This window comes from Pongo pygmaeus, chromosome 15 (genome assembly GCF_028885625.2).
Source record: "Pongo pygmaeus isolate AG05252 chromosome 15, NHGRI_mPonPyg2-v2.0_pri, whole genome shotgun sequence".
In the NCBI taxonomy this organism is placed as follows: Eukaryota; Metazoa; Chordata; class Mammalia; order Primates; family Hominidae; genus Pongo; species Pongo pygmaeus.
In genome coordinates, this window is record NC_072388.2 from 86697184 (window position 1) to 86721696 (window position 24513).

Here is a 24513-nt window from a genome sequence, read left to right on the forward strand (position 1 = left end):
AGGAACTATCATTCAAGACATTTTACAGAACTGGAGTAGAATTTTAATAGCATGCAGGCCCATACCTAATGCAAAACAAAACACTACAATGTTAGATGAAGAGAGATCTTAGCAAACCTTCACTCAAGCTCACAGGCTAGCATGACCAAATGCACTTGGATGCTTACATTTGAACCCAGAGAAATTAAGCTACAGATTCAAACCACATACTTGCAAATCTGGATAAGAACGTGTAGGCCTGGTCAGGCGCAGTGGCTCACACCTGTAATCCCAGCACTTCGGGAGGCTGAGGCGGGCAGATCACGAGGTCAGGAGATCGAGACCATCCTGGCCAACATGGTGAAACCCCGTCTCTACTAATAATACAAAAATTAGCTAGGCGTGGTGGCGCATGCCTGTAGTCACAGCTACTTGGGAGGCTGAGGCAGGAGAATTGCTTGAATCCGGAAGGTGGAGGTTGCAGTGAGCCGAGATTGCACCACTGCACTCCAGCCTAATGACAGAGCGAGACTGTGTCTCAAAAAAAAAAAAAAAAAAAAAAAGTGTAGGCCTAACTCTCAGGCTCTGGTTCTAATAATCAGGTCTCCTTTCCCAGCCCTGCTTATCCATGGGTGAGATTGAGGGCAGGCGGAGACTCAGAATCTGAATGTACTTCCATTAGTTTGCTCTTCCCCAACTCTACATGCTATTATATCACATCTTATTCTAATTATCTCCTTCACTGTCTGAATAATCTTCCATTTGTTTCAAAAGACCATTTTTATTAACCTTCCATCTATTTAATAGCTTTTTAATCCCTAGCCCCTTCAAGAGCCTTTTTACTTGCATGCTATCCTGCTTTCCTCTGAATTCGCTCCTTTCAGCCTCTTAGCTATCTCCAGATGCTGCTTGCTCCACAAACATTACAACTTGTGCCCTTCCCCTGCTCCAAAGCCCAGCAAACATTTTCTGGCAGAACTTCTCCACTAGCTAAGTGCCTCTATTTACAATCAAATTCTTCCCCACTTTTTAAAGTGCATTTGGGCTGTTGTTTACCATATGGAGCCAGCAGAAAAACGCACCCAACACCTTCTAAAATCAGTACCGTTACCGCCATTTTGCACTGATGAGAAAACGGATATTTGAGAGGCTGCATAGCTTGTCCAATGTCGCACAGCAGCTCACAGAGTCTGAACTGGGGACTAAACTAGGATCTGTATGACTTGATAGCCAAGGTCTTCTGACTGTGCTGTGTTCAGCGAGTAGGGAAACAATGTCTGTCAATCACCTGGAGTGACTGCAACACTCTCACAATGGCCAAGATTTGGAAACAACCTAGATATTCATCAGCAGATGAATAGATGAAGAAAATCTGGTACTTATACACGATGGAGTACAATTTAGCCATAAAGATGAATGAGATCCTGTCATTTGCAATAACATTGATAAAACTGGAAGTCATTATGTTTAGTGAAATAAGCCAGTCACAGAAGACAAACTTGGCATGCTCTTACTTATTTGTGGGAGCAAAAAATTAAAATAATTGAACTCATGGAGATAGTAGAATGATGGTTACCAGAGGCTGGGAAGGGTAGTGGTGAGGTAGAAGGGAGCTAGGGATAGTTAATGAGTACAAAAAAAATAGATAGAAAGAATGAATAAGACCTACTTAGTACTTGGTAGCAAAACAGGGTGCCTATAGTGAATAATAATTTATTATTTTAAATAAATGTTATTTTTAAGTAAACATTTAAAAATAATTATGAGTATAATTGGATTGTTTACAACACAAAAGGATACATCTTTGAGGTGATGCACACCTCATTTGCCCTGGTATGACTATTACACATTGTATATCTGTCTACCCCATAACTATATAAACCTATTAAATATAGAAACCACAAAATGTTTTTAAGAAAAGAACTTAGAGCAAAGAAGAGACTCAGTACAAGTTGACTGCCATCAGGAGCTGTAACAAAGAGATTCCCATGAACTTTCCATTCAAATATGTTTTCTAGGGACAGGAGTCAAAGGTCAGAGTGAAGCATAAATCCTCAGGGCTCAGACATCTAGCAATCAAATCTGGGATTTGTGCCACCTATGGGTGAGCCATGTGGGTTTGCGGAGGTTGGTCACCCAAAAGCAACTGTTTATTTATTGAATGGCTCTCCCTACCAGAATAAAAATGCCTATTAAACAGGCACTTTGTTGTTTTTTCCTGTCCAGAACAAAGCGTAGCCCAGAGTTGGTATTTAATAAATATTCACTGTCTGAATGCAGACTTCTGCCACTTTTCTTTTAAGGTAATTATGTCAAATGTGTTTGCTTCCCTGCTCTGCATTGCACCCATCCCACCATCAATCATACACCATCATTATTATGATCCCCATCAAGAGTTTCTGGGGGTTTTCAGAGTTTTCGTAACAGAAAGACTTTCATGATTAGTCATGTATCCTGTGAAATGCATGTTAATAATTATAAAAATGTCCATAATATCCAAAACTTACTGACAGCTTACGTTAAACCAGGCATTATGTAAATAGCTAAATAGGTAATGCTCACCACAAAAAAAATCCCCATTTTACAGATGATACAATTCAGGCTTACAATGAGAGAGCATAAATAACTTGTCTGGGTTCACACAGAGAACAGTCAGGAGTTACACCCAAAGCTAATTGATTTTAGACTCAATTTTGACAATTAAACTACAGAGCTCAGCACAATTAGAATGAGAATGTAAATCTTTTATACCAAATCCTTTGTTCTTTCCAAGACCTCCCCTTGAAAAATGTTATGCTCTAAATCCATGGGTTGAGACTGCAGAATTCAATACGATTTCCCTGGCTCTGAAACCAAAGGCATTTTGTCTCTTCACAAAGTGAGTGGACATAGAAAGTGCCTATAAAACAGCTGAGGGCTTGTTTTCAAGCTGTATTGAAAACCTTGGGACTGGGATGCTTCCCAGGCAGAGCGTGTGAGCACAGACAATCTCTTCAGTGGGCAGGTACACAGTGGTAGCTGCAGTGATTCCTGAGGAGGAGTCAGATGTCACAGCCCTCTTCAGTTAGGTTATCCCAGGCCTGCCAGCTCTGTGTACCACCGCACTTTAGACAGACTGTGACTGTTTGCAGACTTGAGGCTTAGGGCAGCCACACCAGGCACTCCTATCAACTTCTCCATGGTGAGGCCAGAGAATAACCAGCCCTAGGCATCCTGTCACCTCAGCAGGGCCGAGAACAAGTCCCTGTACAGTCACTGCAGTCCCCACTGCATAGCACTCAGAGGTGGACAAGAGAATCTCTGACCATGATTAATGCCCCCACAGTTCCCATCTGAAGAAGGAGCTGTCAGCAATTCAGATCTCCATTTCAGAAGAAATAGTATTCTGTTGTACTAGTTAGGGGACCATTTCAGCTGCTGAAACAGAAGCTAAGGGAAGAGTGACTTGAATAAGAGAGCTTATTTTTCTCCAAGGTAAGAGTTCATACAGAGCAGTCAGGACTGCAGAGTGCCCCACAGTGTCAAGAAACCAGGCATCTCCATCTGGTACTTTGATACCTCCAGCATGCGGATTCTAACTTGTGGTCCATAGTGGCTGCTCCAGTGCCTTCCATCATGTTTATGTTCCAGCCAGCAGAAACGGAGAGGAAGGGAAGCTGAAGAGGAGGACATGTCTCTTCCTTTTAAGACTTCAACAAACAATTAGCACTCAGACCTCCCACTCACACACCATTGGGCAGAATTTAGTCAAGCAAACAAGTGTCATGGGAGGCTAGAAAATGTAGTCTCTAGCTGGGAAGCCAAACAGTTGGGTAAATCATATGACTAAAAGAAGGAAAAATGGATATTAGAGCATGTGCCTCCCATTTTTAGTGACAAAATATTGATACATACCCTTCCTCCTAGGCATGGAATACCCTCCCATCATCCCCAAGAGAGATAACTTAAAGTTCTGCCCAATTTCTGCAGGCAGCTCAAATTTAGTAACCCTGGGAGTTGCACGGTTCTCTCCATTAGGTCTGATGAGCATACCCAGAGTCTGAGCCATCTACAAGCCATTGCTCTAGAGCAACATAGTTGAGTAGAGTCAGAGCAACTGCAGTGAAAACCCCCATTCAGAAAACAGGTGAATGGAAAGGATGGCAGTTCCTTGCCCATGGTCATTTGCATATCATGCTGGGCAGTGAAACAAGTTCTTTGGGTAACCTATCTGGCAGCTCTGGATTTTCTAGGAGAAACGCCCTTGTCTGTTACCTTTCATGGACTCACATACAATGAAAACTGGACAGTGTTTCTTTTTCAGGGTTGCACAGGTTTGCTGTCTGTTTCCTAGTGGTGCATATAGGAGTGTCTGGGGTTACTTTAGAGGTTGAAAAATCAGACTTTTGCTGGCTGGGCTTGCAATTTCTTTGGAAAAACTATTTTCTCAAAAACATAAAGATGTATTTGTTTCCAAACACTCCCCAGTTTAAGCAACCACAACCAAAATTCTCCTTTAGACCTATCGTAGTAAATGAAATTTCTTGTTTATGTACTTTATTTATTGGCCTTCATGCTCTACCCAACTCCCTCTACCATCCTGTTTATGGTGATTTTCATGAGGCCATCTGAAACAAAAGCCCTGGATGGGAGCACAATGTTTATAATCTGATTTTGCAGTTGGAATGGCTCCCATTGTCTAGCCAGAAGCACTGAAGAAGGTACCTGAGAAAGGCTTGGGGCCACTGAAACAGCTCCTGCTGTTGCTACTTCCTTATCACTTGAGTTCATCTCTTTGGCAGTCCTGCAAATAACAGGAATAATCATCCAACACCGACTACCAACCCTGTTTTTCCAACGAGTTCTGCTACAGTCACATACTCTGGTGGCATAGTGTGGTCTTCTGAGATGCTGCAGGTGATGGTTTTACTAAACATTTTGCCCTGCCATGCCCACCTACCACATTGTCAACTGTGAGGTAAATATGTTGAATTTTATGTCTTAGTGTGGTAGCACCCCCTGTCTAAATCCCAAATTCTGTATTAGCTGCTCTAGAAAAAGCTAAAATAATAGTGGGTTAAACAAAATCATTAATGCTCTTTCTTGGACATTCTGGGCTTACATAGACTAGGGCTGTTATAGCAGCCCTCTGCCATCAGGCACCCAAGCTCCTTCTGCCCAGCTGCTGCACCTCCTCAATGAGTCACTCCCACACTGTGGTCTAATGTTGCTACTTTATTTGCTAATGCATTCTAATCACCAGAAAGGGGGAAGGTCACGCAGGGCACATGACCTTAATTTGGGTGTATAACATGCAATTGGCATGCCTCACTTCTACTCACACCCCATTAAGCCAGAAGTAAGCCATATAGCCACCCGCAGGTTTGAAGAATTCTAGAAAATAAGGAGTCTTCAGCTAGATAAGCATAGACTCTGGAATTCTATTACAAAAAAACGAATGGGAAAAGGAATACTAGGGACAATCTGTGGTCTTCAGAGGATCAATTGACTCCAAAACTGAACTGGAGAAAGTTTTAAAAAGCTTTTCATTCAACTCTCCAGCTATATGCATGAGAGCTGAAAAAAGAGGGCAGAACAAGATGGAGTTGGTAAATTAAGTATTTGTAATTTACAGTCATTTTCCTCTATGCAAGCAGTTTGGAAATGAGTCAAACCCCACAAAGAGAAAGCTCAAAATCCACAATCAAAGTAGGACAAAATTTCTTATCAACACATTGATTCTCTAACACTAACAAATCTTGAAGGTAGAAATGTCAATTCTGGGATAATGACAGGCTGAAGGTATAGTCAGTATGTTTAAAAAAAAAAAAAAAAACCCTGAGAGACAGGGTAAATTCTGCTCCAATGAAAGTGAGCGTATCTTTATTAGAGTTGACAGAGATCATTAAAAAGTGAAAGCAGGAACCCGATATATTGATGACACCTCTAGAAGTTGGCCTTACAACCACAAGCTGTATTCAGCAGAGTATGTTTTTTCCTGTCTCATGCAATGAAATCCAATCTCATAGAAGTTTTTATTTGTTCAGAGTGATAGATAAGCCTCCTAAAGTATGGTTTAAATCAATATTCTATTCCCCAAGTTAACTGAAACTGCACATTCATTTAATGAATAGATATACATGCAACTTTATAACACACAGCCATCATACAAAAAAAATGGGGAGGGTTAACCAAAACAGAACTTTACTTTGTAGGATGCTCTTTCTTGATTGAGTTTCTAATAATGAAATAAATAACATATTTCACATTTCCTAATGAAATATCTTATATTGTCTGTTAGTAGGCTGGCTTTATCAGCTAGCATGAAAACTGGAATCTGAGGAGATTAAAAAGAAATTGAAACAAATGATAATAATAATAGTTAACATTTATGAAATGTTAATAGGAGTATTAGTCTGTTCTCACGCTGCTAATAAAGACATACCTGAGACTGGGTAATTTATAAAGGAAAGGGGTTTAATTGACTCACAGTTCAGCATGTCTGGGGAGGCCTCATGAAACTTACAATCATGGCAGAAGGGGAAGCAAAGTCCTTCTTCACATGGCAGCAGGAGAGAGAAGAATCAGTGCCCAGCAAAGGGGGAAGCTCCTTATAAAACCATCCAACCTCATGAGAACTAACTCATTATCAGAACAGGATGGGAGAAACCACCCCCATGATTCGATTATCTCCACCTGGTCCCTCCCACAACATGTGGGAATTAAGGGAACTACAATTCAAGATGAGATTTGAGTGGGAACACAGCCAAGCTATACCAGTAGGATTATTAAATGTTAATAGGTTAACCAGCACTTAAAAGCTGCCCATTTCTGTTCATACATACATATACACACACATATACATGTGTGTTCATACATATATATGTGTGTTCATACATATATGTGTATGTATATATGTGTGTATATATGTATGCGTGTGTATGTGTGTGTATATATCTGTATACACACACATATATGTTTTACAACTCAGTTGATTCTCCCAATAATCTTAATCTCCCAATTAATCTTAACCCATTAATCAAGAGATCTTGAATGCTTTACAACCCACCAATTAGAATCTGGATTTTTTTTCAGAATTTTATGCTTAGTTATTTCTACTGGTAGTAAATTAGAATGATTAAGGGTAATTAGGCATTTTGAGCCTTCTATGTGCTAGTTACTGCAAAGAATCTCCTAGCCTTGGTGAGTCACCTGTGTTCACCCTTCCTCGCTAGTTCAAGTACATCTTTCCTAAAACTGCACCCATGTACAAAATGATAATCTTTAAATATATTGCCTCAAGGCACCTACAAACTCTAATCTTATACAAATAATCCACATCTCAAAAACCCCTCAATACAGTCATCAATGACTATCAATTATGACTACTAAAATTCCCTAAGACTTCCACTGTAATTGGTTGACTTGAAATGTTTTAATACACCTCTTATGGGGGAGGAGTTGAGGAAACCAAGTATTAAATAAATTCCACAAATAGTCATACTGTTGTTTTCTAAAATCTAAACTACTGAATCATATCCAAACCTCAAATGAACACAAATTTGCAGACAAAAGATGTAATCATAATAGACAAGAGCAGGAGTCATAATAGACAAGAGCAGGAGTCAGCAAACTTTTTTGAGTAAAAGCCAGAGGGCATGTATTTCAGGCCTCACAGGCCATGCGGTCTCAGTAGCAAGCACTCAACTCTGCCATTGTAGCATGAAAGTAGCATACAAAACCATAAAATGATTGGGCATAAACATATCCTCATAAAACTTATCTATAAAAAATAGACATCAGATCAGATTTGGCCCCTAGGCCAGTAGTTTGTAGATGGCTGAACAAGAGATTCACTAGAGTTCTGTAAAGGCACAAATATCATACAAGCTTTAATTTTGGGAATTAGCTTACAAATGGCGTTAGGATGTTCCTTTATTTTTTTCTGGTACAGTTCTAACTTTCAATATTATTTCCTTTTTTTTCTTTGTGGTCATGATTGTCAGAAAAAATCCCGTTTCATAGTTCAGAAAGTGAATTTGTCACACCATCAGCAAGTGATATGACATAGAAGAAATTGTTGCTAGAACATGCACTCTATCCCAAAAAGAGCCTCTGCTATGTGCAATGGCTACCAAAGATCCTACTTGGTTACTTTGCTGCCAAGTCCCATATCCTGCCAAGAGGTTATAAGAGTATTGGACTTACATAAACATGGCATATCCATTAGAATTTGTGTTTGGCTAATAGGAAGAGAACCAACTGAGTAAATCGAGTGCCACTGCCTATTGGGCATGGATTTCCTCATCAGGAACACAAGATGAACACAAGCCATGATTCCAGGTAGAAACAAAAGGAAAAGCAAGGAGTGACAAGAGATTCACTCTTAGCACAATGACTTGAAGTTCACACAATGACTTCTACTTACAATTCATAGTCTCCCTTTAAGTGAATGATACTGGGAAATGCTATCCTTGAGATGTGCACACTACATTGTCAAATAAAATTAAAAGAATATTCTAACAGAAGATAGAGCATAGTCTGGGGAGAGGCAACCAGCCATCTCTGCCACCTAAGTTTCAAAGGAAGATTACTTCTTATCTTCTTCTTTGTTCTCGTTCTACTTATTCTCAGAAGCTAAAGTGAATCGAGTAATATGAAACTCCTCTTTCTACTTAGCATTGTTACACACAACTCTATTTCTGCCTTTTCATACTCTTTTTCTCTCTTACAAATTACAAGTGAAAACTCCCGCCCAGAGGATGTGAACAAGCTGGAGTTGAAGGTGGAGCTCATTTACTTTTGAGAAAAGTCTTCTTTGAGTCTTAATTCCCCATTCCCCACACTTTCCTTCTGAGATTCATTCTTTGACCTGTCTGTCTGCTCTATGCCATGAAAAGCGACTTTCATGCATTGCATAACCTAGGCTTTGTTCAATGGTTTCTGACTGGGTTTGACCAAGGGGATACATAAGCAGAAGATTGGAGACCAAGAGACAAGAGAAGTCATACATAGATACTGCTTGTCCACGCCTTCCCTACTCAAGTGAGGTTCTAGTGGTAGCTGTATCTACGACATCAGCTTCTGTGAGCAGCCAGCTTCCTTAGACCTCATGTCTTCTGATGCCCCTTTAGACCTGGGGTGATGAGGGCTTCCCACTATTTCTGGGCACTGGATGCCTCAATATCCCTTGATGATTCCTAAACCCTGCCCTCCCCACTACAAACATTATCTTTATTAGCAAGTCTCTTCAGAACTGTCCATTTTCTGCCAGAACGTTGACTCTGATATATCTTGCAACTGACTTGTGAATCCATCCTCCCCATTAGGCCAGAAGATAACAAAACTTGAGATTCATTCAACATGCTCAAGGAATGCTGGAAATTTTAGAGATCACTGGAAATGGAAGCAAGACTCCTGTATGCACATTGAATCAATATGAGCCTATGGCCATCCTGCTCCCTGCAACACTAACACCTGGCATGCTTTACTCATTCTTCTAGGCCAAGTCCAATGTCGCCTCATCTCTGAAGCCTTGCTCACTAACCATTCCCATCCTTAGGTGGCCTTTTCTGTGCCTCATAAATAATTTATGCATATTACATTATAATTATCTATTGACATATTTAGTTCCTGCCTCTATGTGATTCTGACAGGCAGGAACCCTACCTTTCAGTCCTCTGTCCACAGTGCTAACCCACACTCTAACACACTCCTCTCTGGGAACATGAAGAAGCAGTATCATGGTGAGTTGGAAAAGTGAACTAAAAAAACAACCACCACCCTAAAAGAGTTTTTTTGTTGTTGGTTTTTTGTTGTTGTTGTTATTGTTATTTTTTTTTTTTTTTTTTTTTGAGACGGAGTCTCACTCGGTGCTCAGGTTGGAGTGCAGTGGCACAATCTCAGCTCACTGCAAGCTCAACCCCCTGGGTTCACGCCATTCTCCCACCTCAGCCTCCCGAGTAGCTGGGACTACAGACACCCGCCACCACGCCTGGCTAATTTTGTTTTTGTATTTTTAGTAGAGATGGGGTTTCACCGTGTTAGCCAGGATGGTCTCAATCTTCTGACCTTGTGATCCACCCGCCTCGGCCTCCCAAACTGCTGGGATTACAGGCGTGAGGCCCCGCGCCCGGCCTGAAAAAGCCATTTTTAAGAATGTTTGCTGAATTGAACAACAATTAAGATTTGGAATCTGAGCCATGAGAAGAATGGTGGGACAGGTAATAGAAATTAGGATGTCTGGAAGGCAGCAGATAATAAGCGAAGGGATGTGCGTTTGGTCGATTGTGAATAACGTGGGGCAGGTCTAACTGTGCAGGAGGAATCCAGAACCTACAGACTGACATTCAGAAGGACAGGACTAGAGGTAAGGACTGGGGAGTCACCCAGATGCAGGCAGTTAGTTGGAGGCATGCACCAGGGAAATGTTTCCAAGGATAGGAGTGAAGAGCAGGGATCAACTCTTCAGTCACCCGCCTTGATACCTGGGTCAGTGTTCTGTTTAATGCAGGGTTAAATCCACACTCCTCATCAACATCAGCTCCATTAGATCAAAGACCAAGCTAATTTGCTAACACTATTAAATACATAAAGCCATCAGAAGTAATTTAATGCTTATCAGATATGCTTACTCCCTAATAAACTCTTACCTACCCCTTATTTCAGCCTAATGAGCAAAATGGATTCAGAAAATGAATATATAATGAAGAATCCTTCCATTTATTTTCATGAAAGAATTAGAAGGGGGTTTAGATTGAAAGGGGGGTGTTGGCATTTAAGGGGGCGTTTAGCTGCTTCATTGATTCCTATTTCATTTCGGAGCGTGTGACGCACGGCTGAGGTTTGTCAGCCTTTCGTTAGCCTGGGCAATTCATCATAGTTAAATATCATTTAAGTTACAAATGCATTCCCACCATTTAGCATGCATTGAATTTCCTTTAATTTACAAAAGAAATCACCAAACGTCAGACAAATAAAGGAGCCAGTTTATCATCTTCCATGAGGAAGAGCCCTGTGGAAGGACAGGTCCTTGTGGGGCCACCAAACATCTGCCCCAGGGACCATTCGCCATCACAAGAAATGGAGGAATGATTTCACCACTTTTCCCCCTGCGTGCTTTCCCTCAAATCTATGCAAATCTCTTTCCTCTATGATTACCGCTCTGCCTTCCCCCACCTGCTGTTGAGGTGGCCACAAAAAACCTGGGGCTTCTTAGAAGAGATGTTGGCAATCCCCTGGTAAGTCCCAGGGCCTTTGCTTTTCCAATGCAAACCCTGATGGGATCCTTGTGTCTGCCACCGGGCTAACTCTGCTTCTTCCAGCCTTCTAGGGTTACCTGATCCTGTAACGTTTAGATAAAAATGACAAGCTCCGATGTCACCAGGCAATCTGCTCTATGTCCTCTCACTAATTCTGCTGGTTCCCTGGAAATGCTCACTCTCAGTTTCGGTGCTCAGAGAAATCAGTCTTATTTGGGTTTCTCCTCCTAAAGACGTCTTGTCTTCCTTATATCAAGCTCATTGTGGATCGTGGCTTCTCTCCTGATTGCCAAAGAAAACGCAAAACTGCTCATGTATTCATTCATGCACTGAATATAAATCAGGTTACCTATCAGGTTCCTGACTCTGTGCTAGGCATGAGGATACAAGGGCAAGCGGCATAGCCATAGTCTATACTCTCACGAAGAGCACAGTGGAATGGCAGGAGGTGGCCATGAAGCAAGTATGCACAATAAGATAATCATGTCATTACAAATGATGGTGGGAGCTAAGGAAGAAAAGGCAAGACAGCGTAACACCGGAGACCTCTCTTAAGCCGAGTAGCTAAAGGAGAGCCTCCCTGGAGATCTGACATTTAGGTTGAGATGTGACGACTAAGCAGGAACCACCCCAGCAAAGTGTATGGAGGGGTAGAAGAGTGGGAGGGTGTCTGGGGGATGTGGGAGGAGGATACTGGGATGGGCAGAGTGTGAGAATTGGAGAATGGCCCAAGTGACTGAAGCATGATGAGAAAGAGGGTGGAGGGTGTGGTCAGGAAGGACTGCAAGCTGGGCAGGACTTGAGCTGATCTTATTTTTAAGATCCATCTGGTGACTTAGAAGATCATGAATTGGAGTGGGTGGGGTGCAGTGAAAACTGTGTGTGTCACTGACTTTTACATGAGGTTTGGCTTCTCATAGGATGATGACATCACCCCAAAGAACAACAAACTATTGAAAGTGGATTCTTATGCCACACAGTTGAAAAGTTCCTTGATCTCCCTGAGGAAACCACGCTCATTTCCGGCTGAGCATTCCCCAGGTCAGCCTCCAATCTGGTTGTCTTCTTTCCTTCTCTCAAATCCACTCCCTCCCTCTTCTTTATCCTCCATCTCCTTTCTCTCAGGCTTGCCTCTGAACCTCAGAGTTTTTTATTTTTAATTTTCACTTTAATGCAAAGGGATTCAAACCTCTCTCTTGCTTCTTTTAGACCCTGCCTTGGGATGGAGGTAGACTTAATTTCCACACTCAGGAGAGCCCACCAAGGTATTTTTCTAAATAAAGATCCATTTCTCCTGAGATGATCATCTTGCAAGCCTCATCAAAGTTATCCTCAGTCACTCTGATGCTGCGGAGCAACCAAGCTCAAAATCTAGTGGCAAACAACAAATGTCCATTGCTCACACATCTGGGGTGTCGAGCTAGGCACCTCTGCCCATCTCAGCTGAACCTGCTCTCATATCTGGGGGGTTTCTAGAATGGCCTCTCCTGCAAGGCCACTTGGCTCCCCACATCTCTTATGTGGATGGGCAGATATATCCTTTCACAGTGATGGCAGGGAGCAAGTATAAGCAGAAGCACAGAAGCACTTTCTCAAGCCTCCGTTTGCATCAAGCATGGTAACATTCCACCAGTCAAAGCAAGCCACAGCTCTGAGCAAAGAATCAGAGAGAGGGGACTACAAAATAACACAGAAAAATGTGTCGGTGGGAGCAAGGAGATTGGGCCCATTAACACAATCAATCTACCATGCCTTAGCTTAGGCAGAAGAGGGCATGGTCAGTTTTTGCTTTTATTTTTTAATTTCCTACATAATTTGACCCCAAATAGTTAAAGTGACTTGCCCCAGGGCATAGAATTCGGTAGGAACAGCTGCAGGCCAGAAGTCAGATCTCTCGACTTCCAATCCAATGCTGTTTCCACTCCACTATGCTACCTTCCTAAAAGCCACCAATCACAAAGGACCATATTTATCTGTGCCTCCCCACCCCCGTAGGCCTGGCATGAAATAATTAAAAACTCCTGTGACTGAGCCAAGGGATCACATAGCATAATTACAAGGAGAGAAAAACACACATCTAAGTTTAAGTTTCTGCCACCACGTTGTCAGAGTATTTGAAATAGCCCAATAATCAGAAATTAAAATTGCTTACCTAATTTTACTTCTCTGAGAGATTGTGATTCAGGCTTGAAAAAGCTGAAGTTATTACACCTACCCAGAGGTCCCATAAGGATAACACTTTTACATTTTCACTAACTGCACATACATCTTTTCTATTTATGCTCAACAAATCAATGTAAGCCTATTTTTTCTGCATTTCATGCTGAAAATGCTCCCTTACTCCCCAATCTGTTTAGACACATGCACTGGATACTAGGAACCTGACGACAATTCTTTACAGATTTTACTTGTGTTTTGTGAGAGAGGGGATTTCTCTTTTTTTTTCCTCTCTCCTGACGGATCTCTACTTTAAATCAGTAGTCCTCAAATGGGAGCAATGTCTGGAGATATTTTTCATTGTCACATGTGGGGGAAATGCTATGGCATCTAGTCCTAGCGACTAGAGGGCAGGCATGCCACTAAACATCTTATAGTACACAGGATGCCCCCCACCCACCACAGCAAAGGGTTAACCAGTCCAAAGTGTCAACAGTGCTGAGTTTAAGAAGCCCTGCTTTCAATAAATAAGATATCAGTGCATGGGTTGCAGGCATCTACCAAACTGAATACAGAAGATCTTTTTAAAGATTAAGATCATTTGCCCTGTGAAGATAATGCTTTACTGAAACAATACAGATGGCAGCCAACCTGAATTGGAAATGTTGGTTCCATATTTCATCATTCCTGTATCTAGTTATAATCTTCCCTTTGAGTCACACCATAGTCACAGAAGGGCAGAAGGATGTAGAGTGAGTGAGGGGGACATACAGGTCTTGGTGATAGACAGCTCTAACACTGAATCCCAGTTGGCCAATGACTAGTTGAATGGCATTTGTCAAATTTACTTATTCACCCTCTGCTATAGTTTCTCCTCTGGAAAAAAAAATGGGAATATGGCCAACTACCTCACAGGATTGTTGGAAGGATTAATTTAGACAGTCTATATAAACTCTCTGGCCCAGCCTAAGTGTTAAGTAATTGCCATTTCCCACTCATTCATATTGAAACTCTTCTTAATTTCCAACCTGGGTCTTATACTTTAATTCTTCAGGACAAGCCAGACTCTACTAAGAGCCAGCAAGTACCTAATGAGAAAAAAAAAAAATTGGTTAATGAGATTCCTGGCTCATATTTTTTCATTCCCAAGAGATCTGGCTAGTTCATATGGGGTTTACAGGAGCATCTGAACCAAACTCTGCCCACTTGTTACTAAGTTTCTATGCTTATATATTCAGATCACTTTCACATTAACCAGCTGATAGGTCCAATGGCCTTTAGAGGAGCAGAGGTCTCAAAAATGGTTAAATGTAAGTCTGAAAACAGATGCTGGAAGCAAATATATTCTAACAGGGTAACCATCTATGACACCTTCTGGAAAATGATTGAGAATGTTGTCCAAGGCAGAAACCACTGAGCCAATGTTGGTAAGTTTAGGTGACAGCCGAGGTCATTCTTATTCCTCCTGGAGGTCCTTCAGCCTTCAGGGAACTAGGAACACCCCTCTGAAATGTACCCCCCACCCCCTCTAAAATTAGTGTCCTTCCAAATATACTCACAGTTGACGAGGGAATTTGCTATTGCAAACTAGCAATAGGTATCAAATTCAAAAGCCTCTTCCCTGTTTTAGTAGAAATATGTACTGATGTATGATTTCAGAGCTATTTGTAAAAAGTCCAATCACTTTTGCAAATCACATTAAGATTTCTTTCAGACAGTTTGGCAATATACTCACAAGGTGATATGCGCAAGCCTTGGATCCAACAAGTCTACCTCTAAGTATCTTTCTTCTGAAATACTCATGTAGGTATGCAAGTATATACCCATTTGAATATTCATGGTGACATTATTTGTAACAAGGGAAAATTGGAGATAACTTGAACACCTCTTAGTGGTAAATAAGGTTAAGTAAATGATGGCCCAATTATTCAATGAACACTAAACTAAAAAAGAATGAAGTAGCTCCATCTGAACACTCATAGTTAAAAGGATAGCTATAAAATATTGTTGCATCCAGAAAAACAAACTTTAGAACAAAATATACAGTATAATCACATTTTTGTTTTTAAAGAAGGTGTAGAGGGAAGTGTCTCTGGAAAAAAAATGCTAGAAGGCTACAAAACAAACACTATAAAATGTTAACAGTAGCTAAAACTGGGAAGAGATTTGGGGAAAGAAGGAGGTCACTGGGGAGTTTGTTTTCTCTATTTCTATCTTGTTCATTTTTCAGTGACGATATATTCATTTTATAATTTAGCATGGCATCCCCCTTTCCAATTTGCACATGTTTGCATGCACACACAACACAAGGTAGCCATATTCATAGATACAGGAGTTACACATTTCTAAACCTTTAAAGTGAGCTAAAATTAGATCAGGAAAACAAACAATTGTGTTGTATATTCCAGAAACTAATACTTTTAATAGAGGGAATTAGGGACTTAAGGTCATGGAAGCCACCACAGGCAAACTCAGCCTGAAGCACCAAAGTTCTAAGGTGCTCACTGAGAAAACTCTAGGGTTCTCAAGATCGTCTGGAAGCTCCCACCAACTTTTCAGTCTACAGCAACAAACAGAGTTGTTTCCAAGAGCTTGCTGCAAATTTCCTATAAATTGCTATGTATGTGGACAGCAACTGTCACAGAAGCGTAATGGCCTCTCCTCACATTCTGCCTAGCAAAGCTCGTATGACTTTCTCATTGGGAAACTCTGACCTAGAACTACACTGAAGAGAAACTTCGTTTCAAGCTTCTTTTCTCTGGCACAGAAGAGGCAGAATAGCTGGGATGGGGGTTGTGGCTGAGTTGACAACAGATAGTCAAGCACAGTTCTCCCCTTCGTTTTCTCAGCATCCATACAAACCATTTTTATCCATATTTAATATCTGGATAAAAGTGGTAACTTCTGCTTTGCAACTACTCATGGTAAAACTGAAGATGCTTACATCCTGTTCCCCAAAGAGGAGACACTACATTCTTATGCCAATTAATCCATCTCTGAATAATATTTATGCCTTTTCTACTTTAGCCACAATACCTTTTTGATGTTTTATAACTTAAATACCAAATCATGGGTTAATTACAAATAAGTCACTTTATATTTGACAATATGACAATGGAAAAAAGGAAAAAGGAATTATTTAATAAATTCAAATATATCAAAGCAGGTATCAAGCTACTAAGAAAATAAGTACAACTACCACAGTGTTTGTTTATGCAATTGGTCACACGGCCATAGACAGGTTTTGTGAGTCACTTCTTTCACTGCCCATTCCATATTCCCTTTGCCCTGACTCAGCACCTCAGTAAGTCATGCTGCTCTACCTGTCAAGGTGACTTGAGCCCCTATTCCTTAAGGATCTATACCTGCATTAGGTTGCCACAGTTTTCCATTAACTTTTAACACTGGGAATGACAGCATTAAGATGTACTCCAGAGCATCCTCAGGCACACTCCTTCCTGTTTCTATCATACAGTGGCAATCCTAATTCCTGAGTAATCACATTGTGGCAATCCTAATTCCACCTCATAATCAGGATCATCATTTCAGCAAGTGCAGGTAGTAATCTCCTCTTTGCCTCTTGTTCACTGGTATGAGTACAAGGGGCCAAATGCGGTCTCCGGTTCCAACTTAATGAAATTATTATTCTATCTCTGGAAAAGGAGATCTTCTTTTGGGAACTAAGACCTCCAAAGTAGCAGACCCCAAGTTGCACGAATGAAGGCAAAGCTTTGTTATTGGATCCTGGTTGGCGGGGGGAACAGTGACAGAAGCCACTGTCACATATTCCTTTTGGCTCCCAGACTCATTAGTCTGCGTAAAAAAAAAAAAAAAAAAGGCTATTATGTATTACACATTGGCTCAGAGCATATTCTGCATCTTGGAGGGTGTTACCCCAGTCCTGAAATGTGCTTTTATCCACCAATGTTATAAGCAAGTGTTCAACTGCCCATTCTATTGCTATATTAGGTCAAATTCTTTGGAGTGATGAAGTATGTATATAACTAATGAATTCCATGACTATGAGCCCATTGCCATACTTCTTTCATTCTAATGTGAGTTCCTAGTCAGAAGAGATGCTATATGGAATATCATTATGTTAAATGAGGCATTTCAAGAATCCACACATGGTCATGCTGGCAGAAGCATTGTAAGGCAGATAAATTGCTGCCTCTTCAATGATAGTCTTCCAAGAAATAGAGACACATCAGGAGCTCAGTGTTAGTCTCTTCGGCTGGCAGCTTCAGCACTCATGTTGTGATTGTGGAAAGCCTCCTATTCAACAGTTATCCCTTGATTTAGTATTCACTTGGGTAAAGAAACAATCACACTCTGTGCCTATTCTGAGAGGTCCATTCAGATATCTCTTCCCCAGACCTCCTTGTTACTGAAGTTCCAAACTTGTTCCTTCCAAGTTCTTGACCTCTAGCCAAACCATCACCCACTGCTCAGGAATCTCTATAGTTGTATAATACCACTGGTCATCTCTGCTTAGAGGCAAAGTGAAAAAAAGACATGCATGGCTCAAAGACCTGCCCATGGAGGGGATTTCTTTCTGTACTATTCTTTAGGGACTCTTGAATAGGGCCCCCATGCTGCAGCCATGTCCTTTTGAGTTAGTGCTACTTTTATATATCATGCTATTTGCTTATCCAACAGCTATTTTATACTCTTTTCTTGCTAAAAAGAAACCTAATATTGTTTAGATATGAACACCAGAATGTTCAAGGGATCCAACACAAGTGTAAGGACCATAACTAATGTAATTCTACCAATGTAAGTTATTCCTATACTCTAGTGATTGATTTAGGGATGGTCTGATGACCCAGTTCTGGCCAATGGGACGTGGAAGGAAATCTAGGACGTTTAGAAAAGATCATCATTTCCTGATAAATAGAAAAACACAATAACATTGTGAGACTTTATATTTCTTTTTGGATGTTAGAGTGTAAAGTGGCAATACTTGGAATTATGGCAGCCATCTTATAGCCAGGAGGGGAAAGACAAAAGTATAGGAGAAAGCCAGCCAGAGCCCAGATATCAGGAAGCTGCTGCATTACCAAGCCTACAACTGCCTTCCTTCTTTATATATGGCATAATAATGTCCAAATTTTAAGTAAATTTAGCCAGGTTGCACTTGAATTGATACCAGTTTAAAAACAATATTTTACATCTCCTATTACCTTGTCATAAGGACGTTTTGTAAACGTATGAGTAGCAGCTTTGCAAAATTTGAATGCCTTTTGGATAATAAGTATGGGAATGATAGAGGGAAAATGAAACAGACAAAAATTCAGAGTATTTCTTTTTTTCCAGGGATTAAAAAGGAGATCACCACTTCATATTCCCAAATACACACACACACACACACACACACACACACACAGAAATGCACATTCACCTTTATGTCTCAAGGTAGAATCTAGCAAGAATGGGTTCCTTTAGCTTCAGGACCAAGATACATGACAAGGCTGAGGGCCAGAAAGAAAAAAAAAATGAACTGAGAGATGTGGGCTTTTCAGGCCAGTCAGAGGCTTAGACTACGTGGTTTACATGAAAAAAAGGCTCAGTAAGAGCCCTGGACTGCTTCCACACAGTGGTTATGGGTTAAGCAAGGATACTTGGAAGGCAGCTGTCAGATTCAGTAGCAATTCCCCATCTTGTGAGCATCACAGCCTATGCATATGGAAGAGACATGGATGATGCCTGCTACTGGCAATTTTATTTTTGCGCAACTCCTATATCACATTCCCCCAAAATGAACTGATGAATACAGTTGTACAGTTTATGAATTTATCTTCCTGGAATGAAATCAATATGTTTTTGGAAAGGACTTTGCCCTGCATTCACTGGTGAGCATTTGTGTCCTGCTGGGCGGACAGGGAGACAGGAGCAGTGGTGGTAAGAGCAATCTCTGCTGCCATCTTCTGATGATAGGAGCAAGGAACAGACAGAGGGAGTAAAAGGAAAGCAGATGCACAAGCCCCTTTTTCTCCAATAAACTCAGATGCCCTGAGGGAAAAGCTTGCACTGGAGGCACTGCCTCCTTGGAAGTAATAGAGATGAATTTCTAGCTCAGCCCCCACCTCACCTGTGCCATCCCATCCCATCACTTTCCATTCCATCTGGCTGGTCCAGATACAACTCTTATGACTGACCCAACAGAATTCAGATTTAGACCCTGTGCCATTGAGGCATGTCGACTTCTCCAGGGGGTTTGTAACTTGACTCGGTAGGCATGAAAGCTTCACTTTCTTCTTATTGGTAGAGAAAAAGGCATTTTGGGCTCAGGTGCTCAAAACAGTGAAAGGGATAAACTTGGCTGTGGGCTGGTTTTGAATCCATTGAAAAGAGGAAGAAGTTGAAGCCTGCCATTGGAGCAACTCTTCACAAAAGCCTTTGAAGAACAGAGGATAAGAAGGGCTATGGGTGGAATAGTTTGTCTCAGAGAACTTCTCCCAACTAACCCCACAATCTAGCCCATTCTACCACAGAGCTGCCAACAGAGTTGTTCTCTCAGCTTCCCAATGTGAACAGTCTGAAAGACTGTCCAACTGAACTTGATGGGGAAGCTGGGGGTGCACAGTGTCAGTGAGGAGTCAGGAGCAGAGGAATACAAAGAGACATGTTCCAAGACATATTCACCATTTCATTCTTTAGCAAATATTCATTGAAACGCTACTATGAGCCAAGCAGTGAGCAAAGGACACATGCACACACACACAGACACACACACACATACACACACATCCCACTTGCCCTCATAGAGCTTCTAGTGTAACAGAAGCATCGAACAACTAAACAAATAGATCATATGCCATATCATGATAGGTATGTGAAGAAAAATAAAGCAAGGGAGGAAAATGGGTAGTGGTGGAAGCTGAATGGAATTTAAACAGGTTATTGTTGGAAGGATTCACTGAGATAGTGAGGTTGGAGCAGAACTCTGAAAGATGTGAAGGAGGAAGCCATGCCAATGTCTCGGGGAGAGCCACCCAAGTAGAGAGAACAGCAGATACAGAGGCCTGGAAAGTGGAGCATGCCTGTTGATTCTTGGAAAAATAAAGCAGCCATCATGATGGGAACAGAGAGTGAGGGGAAAGAATCAGAAGAGGAAGTTGGGGTCAGATCCCACTGAGTCCTATAGAACATTGGCTTTGACGCTAAGTGAGATGGGAAGGTATTAGTAAATTTGAAGCAAAAGGATGTTCTGACTCATGTTTTAAAGAGACATTTTAGCTGTTGGGTTGAGAGTAGACAATACATGGAGAAATGTTGAAGTAAGGACACAGTGAGGAGGATGTAGCAATATCCCAGTCGGGAAAGGAAGGTGGTTGAGACACTCCCAAAGAAAAAGTAACGGTCAAGTTTCAGACGTATTTTGAGGGTACAGCCAAGAAGATTTGCTGGTCATATTGGGTATGCAGTATTAAAAAAAAAAAAAGAAGAAAGGATGACACCATGGAATTTCATCTGAACAACTAAAAAGGTGGAGTAGCTGTTTAAGGCGTTAGGAAATGTCACAGGATGGGCATGGAGGTGTGTGTGTGTGTGTGTGTGTGCATGTGTGTGTCTCGCAGGCAAGCAGGAGGCATGGTGTGCAGAGCTCAGAAATTCATTTTTTAACATGTAAAGCTTCTGGTGCCTATTAGATACCCAGGTTGTGATTTGAAAGAGACAGATATGCACGTCTGGAGTGTTCAGAGACAAGTCTCAGCCAAAGCTCTAAATCTGGAGAATCACCAGCTTACAGATGGTATTCAAAGCCATGAGATTTTAATGCAATGGACATGGGAGTGAGAACAAATAGAGAACTGGTCTTCGGGCAGAATGATAAAACACTGCCCTGTGAGGAGCTCAAGGAGATGAAGAGAAACCAGCAAAGACTGAGAAGGAGCAACCAGTGGGATAGGAGGAAAACCAAGAGATGCCATATCCTGGAGGCCCCAGGAAGACCTTTCAAAGGGAGGGAAGATATACTGTAACAAGTGCTGCTGACATGTCAAGGAATCTTGAACTCTGAGAATTAACCCCTTAATGGAGCCACGTGAATGTAGTTGGTGACCATCCACAAGTTGTCAGGACAACTCTTGGGTGAAGTAGATTCAGGAGAAAATGGAACAAAAGGAACTGAAGCCAAGTGCATACTCAACCTTTCAGGAATTTATATAAAAATTCTCTCCCTATAAATTCTCATAACTAATTAAGAGAAAGTCAGAGAAAGAGGCTGAGCCCTTCCAGTCGAACAGCTGGGGGTTAAGAGACACTACGATTAGTACGTTACTATTAATATGTCCCCAAGTGTCCCCGCAGGCTGGTGGAATCTGGGGATGTGCACATAATGTTAATTATAGGTTAATAAAACTTTTGCCCAACTGACCTTCCTTCCCTCTAAAAGAAAATCATTCCAAAAGCTAGAAGTTTTCACTTGTGAGAAAGGTTTCCAGTTATGTTCCCATATAAAGTTTCCCTTTACTTATTTCATTTCACCCTTTGCTCTGAATTGCTGATACTTCTCATCTTTCCCAGTTAATAATTGGTTGGAGAACCTATGCACATTTTATTATTTCAATTTCAAACCATAAGGCAGGGCTTCCATCCCATTAATCACTTTGAATTCTTTCTCTAATGCTAACCTTTTCCTGATATTGAGTTGTCTTGTAGGGGAGCTGAGTTTGGAGTTTTAGGTGTTCTTCTCTTTGCCACTGCATGAAGAGAGTCAGTGGCCTTTCAGGGCCATTTTCAGGCTTCTTTGCATTTGTAGTCCTAATTGTAGGCAGATAGGGTAATCGCGGGTTGATCTATTTCCACCAGGTACTATTTCCACCTCATCTATTTCCACTCTATCTTGTGTCATTAAATTACTTTGATATAATAATGTATGGCTATTTCTCCAATCATTTGTTCCTTCCCCTTCCTCTCTTTCAGAGAGGTATTTGGCTCTATGTTCTTGGTTCCAGCAGAAGAATGAAGCAAGGCATACCATGGACACCCTGACTTTTGTGTACAAATCCTCAAGGCTGAGAGTGAAAATATGAGTGAAAACATAGAAAAGGCATGTTGAAGAAATATAATGAGATAATGCTTTCCCTGAAAACAGGATGTTGAGAGGGGATGAAAAGCTTTGCATGCTGGTTGCTGACGTCAAAGGATAAAGGCTAGAGGTCCCAGAATAACATTGCCTTCCTGATGTCTCTATGCAGACAAGAGCACTGGTGGTGTTACCACACAGAAACCTCTGTGAAAAGATGACAAATGAACAGTGGTAGAGGTCATCCACAATGCCGTGGAACTACTTAAGATCTCCAGAACTTTTGCATGAATCAGAAAGAGAAACACAGCAAAATGTCTGATATTAAGTATCTCCTCCCAGCCCACTGAGATGGAAGCTTCATCTCAAAGTTGAGTAGTAGTAGAAAGTAAAGTCATCTCCATTTACCAGGCATCCATGCTTATGGACCATGGTTCAGCCCACTGTACTAGGTTCCAAACTCATATTTTCTCATGTGACCTTGTGTATCACCCAGGACCTCCTAATGCATCTGTTTCCTCACTGCTAAAAATAAGTCAGCAAAACCTTTTCTGCCTTTTCCACCACCCTGTCCCCAGTGCTTATCACACAGGTTGATATATAGTATGCATGCATGTGTGTTCTGGCCAATTTTATGTTGCTATGAAAACGAAATGAATTATTTCATGTAAAATCATTTTACGCACTCTAAAGCCCTTTGCAAATGTAAGGAAGAACATTATCATTCCCTTCTTGATTTCTACCCTCCACTGTTGGTAGTGAAAATTGATTACCTCTGAAGTGCTGAGTGAGAAGGTTAGCCTTAATAATTTCATTTGGCTTGCATACAGAAGCTCAGATCCTGCCATACCTTGAATAATCATAGAAAGATATTTCAGATGCCAGCTCCCTTCTTCTGCCTATTCTAGTTGAGGGTGCCAAACCCTTCCTGCAATATGTTGAATCTGAGATTCTGCCATGTCAGATCTGATCAAGAAAATGTCAAATTGAAGGGAAGGAAGGTGACTGTATCTTTCTCCACAGCTCCTGAAGATTATGGTGTCCTGTATTAGCAAATATTTATTCTGAAATATAGGTACATCAGCTGATTATAGCATCATGTTATTGTGGGTCTTTTTAGTGATTTTCCTGGTAGCAGTAATTTGTTTCCAAATATAAAAGGCATATATGGGGTATAAAGGGGTGGCAAAAGATATGAGGGGTGTGCCATTTGCCTTGGTCATTATGCTTATATTTTTTTGCCACATAGAACTTGTACTATAATTGGATGGTGCTTGGCACAGGGATGTGAAATGAAGAATTAAAATAGAATATTCTCAGTTTGATATAGTATAATTTCTAGAAACAGAATAAAAGAGTTGGAAAAGACTCCTATGCATAGTTGATCTAGTCCTTTTTTCCTATCAGGTGAGCGTGATCTAGTGTAGATAGTTATATCTAAAGACATGCTAGAGTTAAAATGTTAATCCCTCACCTCCCAGTTCACTCTGAAGTTTAAAGTCAATCAAAAATCACTTTAGCATGTACTTTGTATAAGAAAATCACTGGGTTTTTTGATGAACCATTGTAAGGGCAATACTGAAATAAATAAAACAGGATTTCCAAAGTCTGATTGAGAAGAGAAGTATGTAAGCACAAACACACTGACACAGACACACATGCACAGTCCACAACAAAGAAATATACCCCGTGATGCCTATAATAGTCTTAAGGTTATGAATCACATAAGGGCTACAGAATGACAGGAAGGAAAATTTTACTGAGGGCTGAAAGTGGGGAAAAATGAAGACAAGTCTCAGGCAATAAAAATGGAGTGCCCACATTTCACTGAGAAGATCGAACAAGCTAATATTTATTGAGCATCAACTGGATACAGAGCCTGTGATGGAAGATATACATGTTATGTCACCAAGAAAGACCTTCAAGTATCCACAAGGTAACTGAGTAAGGTAACTGAGGTAACTGAGTTAAGTAAGGTAACTGAGGTAAGTAAGGTAACTGAGGCTGAGAGAAGTTACCTGATTTACTCAAGATGACTCACCTAAGTGGCAGAGCCCAAACTCAAACCATGGGTGTCTGACCCTGAAGTTCAAGTTCTTAAGTCTG

General features: G+C 41.0%; 1 protein-coding gene across 3 annotated transcripts in view; it reads right to left on the bottom strand.

Moving 5' to 3' along the window:
• Positions 1–24513, bottom strand: part of LOC129012220 (uncharacterized) — a 320478-nt gene that overhangs the window by 279989 nt on the left and 15976 nt on the right. The window contains exon 1 of one of the 3 annotated variants that reach the window (XM_054447701.2): positions 6485–6522. The exons of 1 other annotated variant lie outside the window; for it this stretch is intronic. The gene's annotated coding sequence lies outside the window, so the exon portion shown is untranslated. One more of the 3 variants, XM_054447702.2, reaches the window with a different exon arrangement.